Genomic DNA, 16,154 nt, shown 5'->3' with positions numbered 1-16,154 from the left:
AGTCCCTGCTGCCCTTCTCCAGAGATGAGACTTTACACTCCTCTTCCCTCTGCCTGCCCTGTGTGCCCCTTCCCCTGTTGCAACAACTGGGGGGTGCTCGTGCCCATGGTTGGGGGGTCACATCTGGGGTTGCAGGGGTGGCACACTTAAGTGGTGGTGCTAGTGCCGTTGTGCCCGTTTCAGATCCCCGGTTGCAGAGAGACCAAGTCCACACATGATGATGCGAAAGCAAAGGAACTTTCTCACTAGCCCGAGCCAGCGCTAGCTCGAGCTAGGGTCCAAGTCTCATCCAGCGCAGTCGAGTCTTGACAAGGACCCGACTCCAAATCACAGCGGTTTACATAGGGTTCAGAGTTAAGAGGCAATTTATATACTGGTCTATTTTTAGCATCGGCCCGATTACAATGGTGGTTGGCAATTAGGCAACGGTTAGTAACAGTTCCTAAGGAGGATACAGTGACCCCTCATGACCGGCCAGACCCAACTGCCCTATTCCTTATCTCGGCAAATCACTCAACTGGGAGTTTACCAGCAACTGCAAGTCCTACTTTGGGGAAACAGAGACTGAGGCCTCGCTGAGACTCAATGCTGGCTGCAGCTTGTCATGACATGAGTTTCGCCCCACAGTGCACACTTGGCTGTGCCCTGGGCACTGTACCCTCTGTCGTGCCACCAGGGGTCCCATCCAGCAGAGACTTGGGGACTGTGCTCGGCGCCTGTGGGCTATGCCAGGGGTCTAGCTCCTGGCCCACTGTTTGCCAGGCCAGTTCTGGGTTACCCTCGGTTCCAGGAACCCCAGCACCCAGCACCTCTGTGGGTTCAGATCTTGCTCCATGTCCCCCGAGCCTGTCTGGGCTTCAGGTTTGGGGCTTTCTGATTGTGTTGGTGGGCAAGAACCCTGGAAAGTGGCACCACACAGCCCCCCCAGCATGGCCCTGTGGGACCAAGCCCCTTTGGAGATAGGCCCTGAGGGAGGAAGTAGGCCAGAGGGGTCCAGAGTGCCCTCTCCCTCTCCTTCCATAGGAGTCAGTTGTCCCCTCCACGGGAAACCTGGCTTTGGTCCTCATTTGCTCTCCTGCTAGGACCCTCAGTCCTGGAGCTGGGTGGGGGCCAGGCAGCTGTGTGGGGTCCCCTGGGCCTTTATCCCCAGAGCTTCTGTCAGTGGGTGCATAGCTCATTCAGATTCTTTGCCAGGAAGTGGAGGAAGAATGCTTCTTCCGTCCCTCCCTTGAGGCATGGGGACGCAGAGGCCTCCCCAGCCTGACCCACTGGTCTCCTTCCTGATTCTGCTCCCCCTTCTCTGAAAGGGCCCCCACGTCTCTCTGAGGCACTGCCAGGTGTGGGGGATGACCCGGGCCCCCAGTCTACCCCAGTTTCCCATGGAGGGGACAACTGACTTCTGTAGAATAAAAGAAGGGAGAGGGTACTCTGGACCCCTCTGGCTACTTCCCACTCCCCACCCCCCCAGAGCCCACCCCCCAGAGAGGCTTGGTCTCACAGGGCCATGCTGGGGGGCTGTGTGGTGCCTCCCCATGCTGACTCTCACCTTTGAAGTGGAACCTGTCTTGTGGCGTTCTGACCTGGGAGACAGTAGGTGGTGAGTGTGAGCACCTGGCAGGTGCCTGACTCTGGTTTGATTCCCAGAACCACCTGGGCCCAACCCCTACCAGGCCCAGTGTCACTAGGTGGAGCTCTGGAGGCCTCTGGGCACTGACGTCATGCTCTGGGCACCGCTGGCACAGCAGGGCCTGAGGGGCATCACAGCCTTGACACTGACACTGAGGCACCAGCCTAGTGGACAGAGACTCACCAGTGGGGGCCCCCAACTTCCTGAGCCGTGCCTGGGAGCCTGCCCCATGCCCCCCACCCCAAGTCCTAATCACCCTCTTCGGAAGCCAGGAACGGAGTCTCGCCGTCTATTCCAGATTTGGGATGGCCACCAAGGGGTGAGAAAAGGACTCGAGGTCGGGGCCCACGTCAGCGCCCAATGTCCAGCCACAATCCTGGTTCTGTGAGGAAGGAGCTGAGCACTGTGGCCAGTGTGACATCGTGGCAGATGCAGGAGAGAAAATGGGAGAAGAAAGCTGGGCTCTGGAGCTGGCCCAGCAGGAGCCAGGCACCCTGGGGCCAGACAAAACACAGGTGAAGGGGGGGCGGGGGGTGGCAGAGGAGCAGGCGGCTTCTGGGAGAAGCGACATGAAACCGGCCACAGGCCCGGGTAAGGCACAGCCGGCACAGCCAGCGCCATGAAGCACCGAGGTCTTGTTTCCCAGAGGACGCAGATGTCCAGGAATGCCCTGGATGCTTCCAGGGGAAAGGCTGGGGCGACAGCGAGCAGACGTCAGAGGCTGCGCCTGTGTTCAGAGCCTGCTCCATCCTCTAGGACACGTCCTCTCCGAGCATCTGGTCGACCGGCCTCTCTGCCATCTGCTGCCCAGCCATGGCCACAGAGCCGCGTGCCCTCCATGCAGCTGCCCCCGCAGTGCGGCTCTTCCTTCCCATTTCATATCACAAACAGCCCCATCCACAGCGCCTTCATGGGAGGGACGAGGCCAGGCACCCTCCAGCCTGACTTTCTCTTTCCCCGATGGCCCAGAGGGCAGGATATACTCATTCCCTCACACAGTCACGCGTCACTTATCTGGCCGCTATGGACCTGCAATTCCAAGGAGCTGAAGAGACCCAGCTCCCCCGGATAGATGGAAGGATGAATGGACAGGCGGCGGAAGGGGGTTGGGGGGTTAGATGAATGGATTAGGACAGACGGGTGAATAGAGAGAGGGGAGGATGGATGAGCAGCCAGATGGATTGTGATCCCGTAGGCCCATGGCATGCACCCCTACTCGGCCACTCCTTCCTGTCCCTCCCTCCAAGCTGGGTCAGCAGCCCGGCTTGGGGGATGGACCCACTCGGGCCCAGCCACATGAAGCACCACTCCCGGTGATCCGGGCACGGTCCCTGTCCTGGGACGCCTCAGTTTCGTCCTCTGCATCACTGCGCCCAAGTTCTGGTTCTGCAGGAGAGAAGCTGAACCCGCAGGAATTACTGGCAAGCGGCAGCCGGGGCTTTCAAAGGCAGCAGGGAGGGTCTGCACGGGGGAGCCGGGGGCGGGCTGGGGAGCCCTGGGTGCGGATGACCCCCCAGAGCTTGGAGTTCTTTGCTCGTCTGGGGGAGGCCATGTCCCAGCTGGGCCCGCCTGGGCTTTGAATCCCTGCCACGCATGCTGGGAAGGCCCCGGCCCGGCTGCAGTTCCAGGAAAGGGCGTTATCAGTTGGGACCCGTGACAGGATGGGTTTCGGCCCTTCCCGGTCACGCGGCGGCCAGGCCCACGCTGGAGGGGGTGGGATTAGCTGTCAGGCTGGACCAGACCCAGGAATGAGAGTCCATGGGAGAGTGGGAGGGGGGCAAGGGGGCATCCAGACTCACGCCTCCCTCCCACCGCCCTTCCTCTCTGCTGCCCAGCGCCCCCAGGGAGAGGCCCGGAGGGATGCCATGTGCACTGTGGCAGCTTCTGTTCTCAAGGAGTGACCCTCAAAGCTGAATCAGAGCCACGTGCATCCACCCCGCCCGGAGCTGGTTTGTTTCACTGGCACCTTCCAGCCCACGCCTCAGGCCACACGGCAGAAGGGAACAGAAGCCCAGAGAGGCCATGCAGGCTGCCCAGCAACGCCCAGCACCACCCTCCTGGGGGTGGCGTCCACCCGCATCTCCTGCGCCCTGCCGCGCTCTGTCCACCAGCTTCTCGGGGCTTCTGTCTCCTCCCCCTTCCCCCTTAGGGACAAGTGGGCCCTCCCGTGGCCACACAACTTAAGGGATGGGGCAGAAAATCACCTAATGTGTAACACGTCTGCATTTGTAATGGGGCTGCACCTGGTGAGCTGGGGGTGGGTGGGATTTGGGGCGTCACCCCCGCCTTGGCACGTGCTCTCCCACTGAGTCTGGCCCTGTAGTGCCCTATATTTTAAGCGTTGAAATGAATGCCCCAGATCCACAAGGTATAAAAGTCAGAAAAATGGTGACATGCCTTTTTCTGACTCACCTCGTCTGCCTTGCTGTCCACTACCCCAGCCCCAGGGCCCAGGGTGGGCACAGAAAGCAGGGCATGGGCACTGTAGGACAAGGTCTCCATCATCGGCCACTTGCCAGCCGGCGACTTGAGGGTCGGTGTCTCACACTCCGTGGTCTCATCTGTTAAATGGGGCGATTCATCAGGGTCCTTCAGAGGGGTGACCTGAGGGACTGGGTCTGGGTGCAGGCACACAGAGAGGTGGATGGAGGGAGGGCAGAGAGAGGGTTTGATTCCACTCAGGCCTTTGGCCCACCAGGTCCCCAGCAGGGGTGCCCTGGAGGATACACACCCCTGGCCTTTGTGTGCACGATTCTGACATTTGCTGATGAACCGCCTTCTAAGTGACGCCTGTCCTGTGTCACGAGGCACCACGCTTCCCCCACCCCAGGCTCCCAGAAGGACAATCTGCTCCACTCCGTCTCCCAACTCACATGATCGTCTCATCCAGAAGCACCCTCACTGGGACTGCAGACGTCGCCTTTCAGCAGCTTATCCGGGTGAACCGCCCTCCTCCCCTCTCCCCCACTCACTGGCGCCATCACACTGGCACAGAAAACCCTCCATCACGGAGACCCAAGGCCAGAGCTGAAACAGATGCCCAGCACCCACGCCTGGCCCACGTGTGGGGTTTGCTAAGCACTGGCTCTCCTCCCCTCTTGCTGCCCGGGTCGGTCGGTTCTTCCTTAGGCTCCAGAACACACAGTGAGTGCCCAGCCCAGTACCCGCACCTCTCAGAAAAGCTGTGTGGGTTTGCTGAAGCCCTGGGCAGGTGCAGAAAGGGAGGTCGGCTGGGGCGGGGGGAGGGGCCGGGTGAATGTGCACACAGACGGGTGCACATGAGGCTGGAGGACGGAGGGAGAGGCCAGACACGCAGCTCTCCGGGACCTAGGACAGAAACGCGTGGGGAAGAGAAGCGAAAAGACAGTCTGTCTACACGGCAGCCTGAGGTGATGCGTTGGCAGCCGATTGCTCACCTCGCTCTGGGTCACGCTGCAGAAAGCGACAGGAGGAAGAAGGCTCGGGGGCATCCTCGACAACAGACCCAGGTCACTGGCAAAGGTGCAGGAGCCCAGGGGAGATCCGGCCTCCTGGCCAGCGCGGAGGAGCGAGTCCTTCCCAGGGATCAAAGGAGGTTGGAGAAGAACACCTCCAGCACCAGGAAGGGTTCAAGGAAATGAGCGGCCTCGCTTGTTACCAGCAGGAAAGACACAGGCTTTCCTGGAAGGCAGTGCCGATAAAGAGCATTTAGAACCCTGTGCTCTCATCTGACTCCCCCTTGGCATCCTCGAAGTGACAGCCCGGAGGCTGATGTGCAAGCCTGGGACTGGGCTTCGTTACCCAGAACTGCCTGAGCTCCCGGCAGCAGGGGACCATTAATCGGGGTTAGTCCCAGGACAGATGGCAGACAGAGATGAAAGAGGCCACCAGGTCCGTCTCCAAGCTCCTGTCAGGGTGAGGGCTTGTGGGCTGTATTTTCTGCTCCACAACCTCTTTCCAGCTGGGGCCAAGCCCAGGCTCTTTTACGAGTTCTGAGAAGCGAAGGATTGGAAGGTCTGGTCGACAGGGAGCAGGGGAGTGTCCTGTGGGTGACCTGCAGCTGTGCCGGGCCCCATCCTCCTGGCCCCGGGCACTTGGAGCGGGAACAAGGAGAGGGGGCGCGGGGCAGCCCCAGCTGCGCCCGAACTCAGCGCCAAGCAGGGTGGCCGGGCAGCGTGGGAGGGAGGGACGAGGCCCTGGGCTGCCTTTGAAGCCCTAACTGTAAAGAACAAAGGCTTTTCTGTCCAGCGACGGCATTCGCCAGCACTACCGTGCCAGAGAAGAAGCGGGCTCAGTGCTGTGGTCAGTACCCGGCCCTCGGATGGTGGCCTTGCACTCAGGGGTCGCCTGCAGGGAAACAATGACGACAGATCCAGAGCAAACCAGATGTCTTTGGAGTGAGTAACTGCATGAAGGCCGTGAGCTCTTCCTTGTCAGAACTTTGGAGCAGCTGAGGATTCTATTCCTGGGATGGAGCTCAAGGACCCCCAGACATCAATTCTTTTTTTTTTTTTTGCTTTTTGGGTCACACCCAGCGATGCTCAGGGGTTACTCCTGGCTCATGCACTCAGGAATTGCTCCTGGTGGTGCTCAGGGGACCATATGGGATGCTGGGAATCGAACCTGGGTCGGCCATGTTGGCTGCATGCAAGGCAAATGCCCTACCTGCTGTGCTATCGCTCCAGCCCCGCCAGGCATCAATTCTTGAACGACTTGGTTTTCCCAGCCTAGATACCCTCCCCCTGAACTCTTCTCCTGCATGGGGAGCCGCACACTAGCTGAGATCCACCCCCTCCCCCAGGAAGCCCACAGACCTGGTCCCTGATGTCTGCAGCCAGAAGCAGCCCCTGTTCCCTCCCATGTTAGTTCCCCCACGAACATCACAAGGTCCTTGGTGGGGTCTCCTGCCAGCCAGCTTTGTAAGGCTCGCAAGAGAAGCAATAGGACTTCGCTGGGCAGCAATGCTACAGCAATGCCCCCTGAGCTACACCCTGAGTGCACTGGGGACCACGCGGTCTCGGGGATGGAGACAGGCTCCGCCACATCCAAGGCAAGCACCTGTGTGCGCATATTATCGCTCTAGCCTGTAAATATATTCACAGTCTATGCTGCCATCACCGCCATTCCTCTTGGAGCTTGGCCTGGTCTTTGGCTCTGCTGTCTCCTGAATGCTACACTTTAGAATGTGTACACTGAGGATCTTTCCACGACATGTACTGAACCACGATCTTGAGTATTGAAAATTAAAAAAAAAAAAAGAAGAAGCATAGAAAACATAGAAAACCAAGAAAATGTGCATCTAAATCTACACATCGCATAAAATAGTAGTTGTTTACATACTGAATAAAAGGCAAAGAAATGGCCAGGCTATGTGCTATCATTTCACTGGAATGCTATAGGTAGGTTTAAAAGAATAGGTTTAAAAGAAAGTATTGACCATATAAACAATGTTCAAAAAGAAAGTTGCATAAATGGGGGTGGAGCAATAGTACAGCGGGGAGGGCATTTGCCTTGAACACGGCCGACCCTAGTCCAATTCCCAGCATCTCATATGGTCCCCTGAGCCCCACCAGGAGTAATTCCTGTGCATCAATGGGTCTCCATTGGAGACTTTGTTGTTACTGTGTCTGGCATATCGAATGGGTGTGACCCAAAAAGAAAAAAAGGAAAGTTGCATAAATGTTTTATAATAAAAACTGCAATGGCTTTATTTTATCTTGTGAAGTAGACTGAAGGAAAAATAAAATTGCCAGAGATAAGGAGGATCGTTGCATAATGACAAGGGATATTAATAATCCTAAATGTGCTTGCACCAAAACTGAAAACCACAAAATACATGAGCAAGTACTGATAGAAACGATGGGGGTGGGGGCGGGGGGATCCACATTTGTACTAGAATATTTCAACACTCTCCCCTTAGCAATCAGCGGAACAAATAGATATTCATCAGGGACACAAAACTGAATAACAAGGGCAACCAAATTAATCTAGCTGGCTTTTATAGAACATTCCACTCAGTAGTGGCGCAATACATGTCACTTTCAAGGGAACAGAGAACGCTCATCAAGATGGGCCCTATCTTCAATCTCAGATCATAAAATAAGCTTTAAAAATTTTAAATAGGAGCTGGCAGTCCGAGCGATAGTAGAGTTGGTGAGGTACTCGCCTTGCACACGGCCCGCCCAGATTTGATCCCCAGCATCCCATATGGTCCCCTGAGCACCACCAGGAGTGATTCTTGAGTGCGGAGCCAGGATCAAGTCCTAAACACAGCAAGATGTAGCCCAATTACACCCCCCCCCCACACACACACACAAAAGGTTTTTTTTTTTAAGTAGGAACTGGAGTGATAGTAAAGTGGGTAGTGTGCTTATTTGGCACTTGGCCAACCTGGGTCTGATCCTGCACCTCAGAAGACCCACCAGGGGTAATCTCTGAGTGTAGTTCTAGGAATAAGCCCTGAGCACCACTGGATATGGACCAAAAAAATTTAAAAAAACAAGTTTTTAAATCATTGAAAATATTGTAATCTTTATAAATAAGAGAACAGAATAGAGACATTAAAAAATAGCAAATGGAGGTTAAGGCTCTTGCTTGGCATATGACTGACCCAGGTTTGATCCCAACATGTGGTCCCTGAGCACAGAACCTGCAGTAATCCTGAGCACCACTGGGTGTGACCCTAGCAAACAAAGTTTTTTATATCAAATGAAAGCAATGAAGGGGTCGGAGAGATAAGACAGCAGGTAGGGCACTTGCCTTGCATGCCGCCAGCCTGGGTTTGATCCCAGGCATCCCGTATGGTCCCCAGAGCACCATCAATGGTAATTCCCAAGTGCAGAGCCAGGAGTAAGTTCTTAGACCACCAGGTGTGACCCCAAAATAAAAACAACAAAAAAGTAATGATATCACCACAGACCAGATATAAAATGGAAAACTTGAAATAGTGCAGACCAGCATAACTCTGGTAAGAAAGAAATTAACTACTCTCCCAGAAATGACCTACAGATATAATATAGATAAAATGGAATGATTCTCTGTGAGCCTCAAATGTTAAAAACACAGAAGGGGAATTTGATTGTGTGAAGGTTTCTATGACAATTAAAGAAATAGAATTTGTAAGAATTTCTAAAAACTAAATCTCCAGGCCCAAGTGGTTCCAATGAAGAATTCTAACCAACATTTAAAGAAAAGAAAAACACCAATGCTGTTCAATAACTTCCAAAAAGTAGAAGATAAACAACATGAATTTATTTTATGAGACCAGCATAACTCTGGTAAAAAGCCTGGCAAAAAGATTCTACACAGATACCTTTCATGAGCATAGATGTCAAATCCTATTGAAATATTGTCACGTCAAATCCAACAATACACCAAAATGCAACACGACCACAACTACCACAACTAGGGGGTTTACAAGTCTGTTTCTCTACCATACATTAATATTATAAAGAAGAAAAAACTGCACTTTCCTATTAATAAAGAATAAGCATTTGAAAAAGCACAACCTTCATTCATTCAAAACACACAACAAACTAAGAATAGAAAGTAACTTTCCCAATCTGTTACAGGACTCTACAGAAAGCATCTTGCTCACGTGATGCTTTAATGGAGCGAGACAAAATTCTGCCCTCTCATAGTGGACAGAACACAAGGACGTCCACCCTCACCCCTCCTTTTTAACATAGTATAGGTGATTTTAGCCTCTGAAATAAGATAAGAATAAATATAAAAATAAGTACAAGGTACCCCCAGAAAGAAAGAAATTAACCACGATCCCAGAAATGACCTACTTACTACCTAGAAAATCCCAGGAACTCCACAAACACAAAATTCCCTAGGGTGATTGGAAAAGAAAGATTGCAGCACACGAAATTGGCCTAAAAAATAACCCTCCCTTAAAACAGCAGCCAACTGGAAAACAATCGCATTTGAAATAACTCCAGAAACAAAGCACGTATAAGATCTGTATGCTAAAAACACAAAATGCTGATGATAGAAAAAATTTTTGAAAGATCTAAATAGAGCCCAAAGAAATAACTCAAAGGTCTGGGGCGTATTGCTTTGCATGCCACAGAAATCTTAGTTGGATCCCCAACACCACTTGATGCCCTCAGCTCTGCTGATTAGTGACCCCAAGACACAGAAATGGGAATAGCCCTGAGCATGTCCAGGTGTGGCCCCCCCAAAAAACAATTTAATGAAAAGATCTATATACGTGGAGATAGATTTTAGGCGCAGTATAATACAGACATCGAGCCTCTCCAAAGTGATCTGTAGATTTAATGCTGTTCTAACAAAATACTACATCAGAATTTTTATAGATATATGCAAGCTGATTCTAAAATGCATGTGGAAAGACAGAAAAATCTGGACTAGGTAAATAATTTTGAAAAGAAAGTATAAAATTGGAGACATTGCTCTACCTGAATTTAAGACTTAGCAAGTCTTAGTAAGACAATATGGTATTGGCAAAGGAATAGATACATAAATCAGTGTAACAGAATAAGACATCCAAAAAATGGATTCACACAGATAAGGCCAAATGATTTATGACAAAATAATTCAGTGGTGAATGATGGATAGTCCTTTTAAAAACTGGTAGAATAATTTAATATATATGTGGGGGAAAAGGACAGAGAAAAAACCTCCTAAACCTTGGAAAGTAAACAAAAATTAATTCAAAATGGATCATAAATCTAAATATAACACATAAAACTATAAAACTTTGGTTTTTGCTGGCAGCAGAAATAGTACCAGGGTTTAAGTGTTTGTTTCGCTTGGGCTAATTCCATTTTGATATCCCTCGTACCGCATATGATCCCCAAAGCACGGCCAGAAGTGATTGCAGAGAACAGAACTAGAAGTAAGCCCTGAACACCACATAGTGTGGCCCAGAAACTCAAAATCAAAATCGACTTTGGTTTTTTTGTATCTGAGGATCAAATCTGAGGCCTCACGCATGCACAGAAAAAGAACTATTTCTGAACCATATCCCCCACCCCAAATGATACAACTTTCTGAAAAAGGAACATTGTGTGAATTTGGATTTTAGCAAGGAATTCTTAAAAGGTGACATTTAAAAAAAAAAACTGCACTGCCGTCGGACTGTCGTCCTGTTGTTCATCAATTGGCTCGAACAGGCACCAGTATGTCTCCATTGTGAGACTTGATGTTACTGTTTTTGGCATATCAAATACGCCACGGGGAGCTTGCCAGGCTCTGCCATGTGGGTGGGACACCCTCGGTAGCTTGCCAAGCTCTCTGAGAGGGACAGAGGAATCGGACCCGAGTCGGCCGCATGCAAGGCAAACACCCTACCCGCTGTACTATTGCTCCAGTCCCCACCCCACCCCCAAAAAACACCTTTTTTTAAAGGGGGGGAGTGGAGAGATAAGACAGCAGGTGGGGTGCTTGTCTTGCATGTGGCCAACCTGGGTTCTTTCTCCAGCACCACATACGGTCACCCCAGATTGCCAGGAGTGATCCTTGAGCACCACCAGACATGGCTCAACAACAAAGATAAATTGCTCTTCATCAAAATTAAAAACATTTGTTCTAAGACTAGGGAAGAATATATGCAACATCATATCGATGACAAAAGATGTTTATCCAGAATATGTATAAGAAATTCTCAAAACTCAACAGCAAGAGAACAATCTATTTTTTTTTTTAATTTAATGTGGTAGGTAATTTAATGTCTTTGGCTGAGGATGTGCTTGCCGCCGCCTTGGCTGACCACCTTTCAGAGGACAAGTGGAGCTCCGATAAGAGGCGGCCGCTGAAGTCCAGCTTGGGCTATGAGATCACCTTCAGTTTGCTCAATGTGGTAGGGAAGGTTTGGGGACACACCCAGCAGTGCTCAGGGCTGACATCCTGGCTCTGCACTCAGGAATTACATTACTCCTAGTGGTGTTAGAGGGACTCTTTGGGATGCCAGGGATTGAACCCAGGTCAGCTGCATGCCAAGCAAATGCTCTACCTAATGTCCTATGGCCCTGGCCCCGAAAACCCTTTCCTCATGTATGTGAATTGAGGTTCTGTGATGTACAGTCCTATAAAGGATAATTTCATACACACATCACTCCAATACCACACCCTTCGTCAGAGCACCAGTTTCCTCCACCAAAGTCCCCAAAGCTCCTCCCTTTCAATTCCCTTCCGCCCAAAAGTATGTCCTGTTGCTTTGGACCCCTTGTTGCTCAATTTTCTCTTTAAATTCTACAGAGAAGGAGTGAGAAAGATCATTCTGTGTCTACCCCTTTTCTTTGGACTCACTTGATTCCATGTGACACCCGCAAGTTCCATCTGTGTCATGGCAGATTCAGGATTTTGTTCTTTTTTTAGGGCTGCCAACATTCCATTGTGTCCCCACCACTTCTTGATACATTCATCTGTAAAAGCTCAAAAAACTTTTATTCAACCCCGGATATCTAAGAATATAAGTGTATCATCCAGTGTTTACTGATAATAAAACATAAATAAATAAACTTTAAAATAAGTTTTTAAGATTCTTCAGGACCCCCACATACAGACCCCTAGGGGTCATGACTCACGGTTTTAAGAAGTTGGTGGGGAAAAGTGCCAATTGATCGTCTGTTCCCCCTAATGGCTCAGGGTCCACCATCTTCCAGAGGCCAATGGACAGCCAGGTAGGGGTCACAGTGACAAGACATGAGGGGCCTCATGGGGTGGGGTGGAGCCGGCCCTTTCCTCCCCCACCCCAACAAGACCCCAAGTCGCCGCCCACAAACGGGCCCTCTGGCTACTCAACAAACTGTTTAAGCCATGATCCCAGAGACTCAGAAACAAATCTTGGAACCCAGTGGCTTTTGGCAGAAATCCCTCCAGATTTAATTATTAAGATTTCAGAATTCCAAAATCATGCAGCTGCAATAGCAGACACAAGACATTATATCCTATTCATAATCAGTAATAGAAAACAAATTGTCTAATGTTGCCTTTTCAGCAGATCTGAGTGTTGGGGTAAAATCCCAAATAATAATGGTGGGTCTGGTGTTGAAATATTGAATATGATCAAAGTAGAGAGAGAGAGTAATGGGGAAATCATCTGCCCCACAGGTAGGGGGAGGGTGTGGGATGGGGGTACACTGGGGTTTTTGGTGGTGGAAAATTTGCACTGGTGAAGAGATGGTTGTTTCATCATTGCATGACCAAGACTTAAACCCAAAAGCTTTGTAACTGCTCTCACGATGATTCAATAAATAAATTAAGAGAGAGAAGTTGGGCCTCTTTGCAGGGTGAGGGACCCAATTAGTATCCTGAAAATTGGTGGTATTAGATGAATATATACTGTGTTAAAATTCATGATGTTCTTGGCAGTTAGAGAAGAAACCAGTATGACAACAATAAATGGGAATGATCATTTTGGACAGAAACTGAGTATTAAAAGTAGGTAAGGGGACATAAATGTTAACCTTTCAGTATCTATACTGCAAACCATAAGGCCCAAAAGGAAAGAGTGAGAAAGAGACAGAGACAGACACTCACACACACACACACACACAGAGAGAGAGAGAGAGAGAGAGAGAGAGAGAGAGAGAGAGAGAGAGAGAAGAAAAGAAAAGTGCCCGACATAGAGGCAGGCTGTGGGAAGGAGAGGTGGGAGGGAAACTGGGAACATTGGTGGTGGGAAATGTACACCGGTGAAGGGATGGGTGTGTTGGACCAGTCACACTTAATCACTTAACTTCCCGTTAGTTGTCGATTTGCTCGAGCAGGCGCCAGTAACGTCTCCATTTGTCCCTGTTGCGTGCTAGTGTAGCCCAATGGCATCTGTTCGCTCTGGGAACATGAAGAGCCTCAAACCGATCGTTCATGATCTTGACGAAGAAGTCTGACCATCTGGTAGGTGGGCGACCACGCGGTCTTTTGACATCCCGTGGAATCCAGTCGGTAACAGCTCTAGTCCAGCAGTCGTCTTTAAATCTCATTACATGACCAGCCCATCTGATTTTCGACACCTTGGCAAATGAGACAGCGTCCCTGATTCTTGATCGTCGACGGATGTCGGAACTCCGGATTCTTTCTCTCATTTGAGTGAAACGTGATATTCCAAGCATAGCTCTTTCTATTCTTCTTTGGGAGACCCGAATAGCGTTCTCATCCTGTTTGCGTAGGGCCCAGGTCTCTGAGGCATATGTTAATGCAGGAAGAACAGTGGAATCAAAGAGATGTGCCCGGAGCCGGAGGTTCTTCGTCCTCTTAGTTATTTCTTCGACGTTCTTGAAGGCGTCCCAAGCTGCTCTCTTCCTCCTGCGCAGCTCGGGTGCCAGGTCATTTGTCATGTTGACCTCTCGACCTAGGTACACATAGCTGTTGCATTCGGAGATGGTCGTTCCGTTGAGAGCGAATGGGACGTCAGGAACGAGGCTGTTTCTCATAAACATTGTCTTCGTAAGATTCAGCTGTAGTCCTACCTTTCCACACTCACGGTCAAAGTCGGCCAGCATTTGTGCCGCTTGGCTGATGTTTGGTGTTATTAAAACAATGTCATCAGCAAAGCGGAGGTGATGTAGTTGCCGACCATCTATCTTCACTCCCATTCCAATGGGAGTGAATGGGAGTTGGACCATTATGTGACTGAAACCCAACCACGAACAATATTGTAACTGTGTATCTCACTGATTCAATTTAAAAAAATAATAATTTCATGGCACTCTCTTGTAGGGTCTCAAAAGGGTCAATCATTTTTTTTCCAGTTTTTAAATTGAAGCAATGGATTTGGGCCATCACAGACTCTCAGGCATACAAATTTCAACTCTGAGCCCACCAATGTCCCCAGGGTCCTTCCACCTCCACCCTAATGGAAAATATTGGGGGACAGGGGAGGGCCCCACCTGGTAGCTCTGCAGGGAGAGGGTGTCATTCCTGGCTCTGTGCTCAGGAGTAACCCCTGGTGGTGATTGGGGACTACATGTCTTGTTTTTTAATTTTTATAAAATAGTTCATAATATTTTATTATATTTAATATTTGAACACCAATCCCACCACCATATTTCAGATGTTTTCATTCTGAACCCCAACCCCTGTTCCCAAAGCAGAACCAAAATAACTTATTTTGTATTATTTGCTATTAATAATTCACTAAAAATGATCCAGAAAAAGGTTTCTTGAGGAAAGTGTGTGTAGATTGTAATTCACCTAGGAGCCGTTAAGCTCTTCTATAAGAGATCACTAACATGTCGTTAAAGGTTGAGCTTTGTGAACATATATATATATATAAATATATTTTTATATATAAATATATATATATATATTTTCCCTTAAGATTGGTTGTCTTCTCAGAAAGATTGCATTCATCTGGGGAACATAAAGCAACAAAATGGGAGACTAACACCCAGGAATGGTTGAGATTAGTACCAGGAATTTTGCTCCATGACTTGAAGGCCAGCCACATGTGCTAGGTGAAAAGGAAGCTCAGATAGAGAAGAGAGCACCAAATAAAGGGTGTTGTGAGACCCTCCCAGGATGGGAGAAGCATGCTAAAAGTAGTCTATAGACCAAACATGATTGCCACTCAAGGCCTCTCTTGCAAAACACAGGACCCAAAAGAAGAAAGAGAGAACAAGGGGGAATGCCCTGCCACAGAGTCAGGGTGGGACGAGGGGGATGGGGGGTGGGAGGGATGCTGGGACCCATGGTGGGGGAGGATGGGCACTGGTGGAGGGATGGGTACTTGATCATTGAATAGCTGAAACCCAAGCACAAAAGTTTGCAAGTCAATAACTGTACCTCATGGTGTTTCACTAATAATAAAAAAAATAGATTGGTTGTCTTCTACTTTCTTTACAACCCATCAAATGTGGTGTGCTACTCTTGGTATATCATTGGTGTAAAGTATGAGATGTCCAGGAACATCTCATGGGTGAGGAACATCTCATGGGTGACTCATGGGTGAGGCCCGTCCGAGCCTGTGGAGAGCGGCCATGGGCATGGCAGTGGTTGAGTTCTGGAAGTTTTCAGCTGCCTGGGCTGGGTCCCTTGGGGTGGGTAGGGGCCTCACCCGCCCCCGCTCCGGGTTGCCCCAAGTGAAACAACCTGATGTGGGGTCTGGAGTCCTGGCGATGGGACTTGGTTCTGTGTTCTCTTCTGAGAGATTGATTGAGTCTCGATCATGGCCACTGGTGAGATTATCTGACATCAGTCAGAAGTGGCTTGTGGGGGTGACTGCCAAACTGCCGAAAATCGGAGGAGATAGGGGGAGGTGACCCATTTCTGGTTCCGTTGAACCCGGAGTTTTCAGGTACAAGTCCCGCATACCTGGGTTTTCCGCGGGTTCACTCGTGGGTGAGGCCTGGCCTGCACATGCGGAGAGCAGCCAGGAGCACGGTGGCGGTTGGGTTCTTGGGACTCTGTGTCTTGCTGGGATTGTGAACCTGGGTCAGCAGCCTGGAAGGCATCTGCCCTACCCACTGTGCTCTCTCTCCAGCCCTGCAGAGTAATTTCTCGATTAAAACCCGTCTGAAGTCTGTCCTCTCCGCCCCTGGCCTCCCAGCCCCCTTCCTGAACTGTCATGCTATTCCTA

Source organism: Sorex fumeus, unplaced genomic scaffold (assembly GCF_029834395.1).
Source record: "Sorex fumeus unplaced genomic scaffold, SorFum_2.1 ptg000053l, whole genome shotgun sequence".
Taxonomy (NCBI): domain Eukaryota; kingdom Metazoa; phylum Chordata; class Mammalia; order Eulipotyphla; family Soricidae; genus Sorex; species Sorex fumeus.
Note: the sequence above shows the minus strand (reverse complement) of the source record.